This window comes from Myotis davidii, unplaced genomic scaffold (genome assembly GCF_000327345.1).
Source record: "Myotis davidii unplaced genomic scaffold, ASM32734v1 scaffold24, whole genome shotgun sequence".
Classification (NCBI taxonomy): Eukaryota; Metazoa; Chordata; class Mammalia; order Chiroptera; family Vespertilionidae; genus Myotis; species Myotis davidii.
The window spans coordinates 6,366,761-6,368,851 of NW_006298312.1; positions in this window are offsets into that span (position 1 = coordinate 6,366,761).

Below are 2,091 nucleotides of genomic sequence, written 5' to 3' on the forward strand. Positions count from 1 at the left end.
CCTGCAGACCTGGGGAAGAAGGGCTTTGCCCTGTTCAGCCATGCCCCACCCTACAGGGTGATGAGTCCTTGAGATAATTGGGCCTTCCTGTCCAGCAGGCACCTTTCCCTTTAGCCCTCTGCTTTCCTAAATTTAAAGTGCTTATGACATACCAGAGGCTCTTAAATGAGATCCTAATTCAGTATTTCTGAAGCATGTCTGGGATTCCACATTTCTAAAAATCCCCCGGTGCTGTGAATAGCAAGGATCTACATTATGTTCTAGGTACCCAGGCTCCTGGAATTCCCAGAGCTAATGACAAAAGCCTGCCTGGCCCTTTTCTTGCAAAAAGAACCAAAGTTTTGCCATTCTAAAGCGGCCTTTGGGGATATTGATTTTAAGCTGTTCATTGAGAAATAAGACTCAGAGAAAGCCTTTGACCCTCCTCCTCTCCTGCCCAAGAGATTCAGACAGAGAAACCTTCTTCAGGAAGATTTTAGGATGTTCCCTCAGTGGTTCTCAACCTTCTGGCCCTTTAAATACAGTTCCTCATGTTGTGGTGACCCCCAACCATAAAATTATTCTCGTTGCTACTTCATAGCTGTAATGTTGCAACTCCCCTATCGGTCCTGTTCTGTGCTTGACAGGGGGAGCTCACCAACCCCCTGATCAACCCTGCTCTGTGCATGACAGAGGGCAGCGCCCCAACCTCCCGATCCGCCCTGCTCTGAGCCCGACCAGGGGCTGCACCTAGGGATTGGGCCTGCCCTCTGCCACCCGGGAGCAGGCCTAAGCCAGCAGGTCGTTATCTCCCGAGGGGTCCCAGACTGCGAGAGGGCACAGGCCGGGCTGAGGGACCCTCCTTCCCCCCCGAGTGCACAAAGTTTTGTGCACTGGGCCTCTAGTGAGGAAATAAATGTCTGTTTTTAAGCCACCCAATGTATGGTTTTTGTTATGGCAACGAAAGCTGACTGAGAGTGACGCTTTAAATTGTAATTTCCTTTTTCAAATAAGATTTCCTAATAAAGAGGGAATATGCAAATTGACCATCACACAATCACAAAGATGGTGGCACCCATAGCCACAAGATGGCAGCGCCCAATCCCCTCAGCCCTGCCAGAGTCCCACAGTCCTTTTAGCTCAGCTCGGGGGGAAGGTGGTGGGATGCACACGGTATGGCCAGACCTGCCCTCAGCCATCCAGGGCTGGCCCAAGGCACAGGCAAGCCTCAGATGTCAGCTGCCCAGCCACCCACGGCGGGCCCAAGGCATAGGAAAGCTTCGGATGGCAGTTGCCCAGCTGCCCTGGGCCACCCAAGGCTCAGATAACCAGTGCCGGCCAAGGCTTGTGCTGTCGGCAGTGGCAGCAGCAGAGGTGTGATGGGGCATTGCCTTCCCCTGATCACTGGGTTGCCTCCCCCCCCTGAGGGCTCCCGGACTGTGAGGGGGCAGGCCAGGCTGAGGGACCACCCCCCCCTCCAGTGCATGAATTTTCATGCACCGGGTTTCTAGTTTGTTTATAAGCTACAAAACGATTTTTAAAGTTTTCCATTGAAATGGGAATCTAAAATTTAAAAGTTTTTGCAGAACTCATATCCCATCACTCTTTTTTAAAAAACTGTCTTCAATTCCCAGTGTTTGCAAATCTTCAATAAGAAAAAATCTGGCCTAACCATTAATAAAAATCTTGTAAATAGAGTTTTATATTATTCTGCCTGCATCCAAAAATTAACTTATCCCAATTATTTGCAATAATGAAGTAAAGAAGTACACACATAAACTGCTCCTGTCATTTTTGAATGTGTAAGGTGTGGACCATCTCCCTTTAAAAAAACAACAGAAGTACAAAGTTCTTATGAAGAATCCAGAGATGATATACAGTGACTGTATAATTCATTGGAATATTCAACTTCCTCTTTTAACGGAGATGAAGTTAGTGTTGTATATGTTACAAGTGACCATTATGAACATCGGAGGAAGTATTCCCTGGAAGCCTTGAAAACTGTCAAGTTCTGTCAAAATGTCAAGTCGATCATTAGAATTGATTTCTTTAAGTGACCAATACCACACTTTGAATTTAAAGCATGTGGTACCTATTGAAAATGAGTAAATT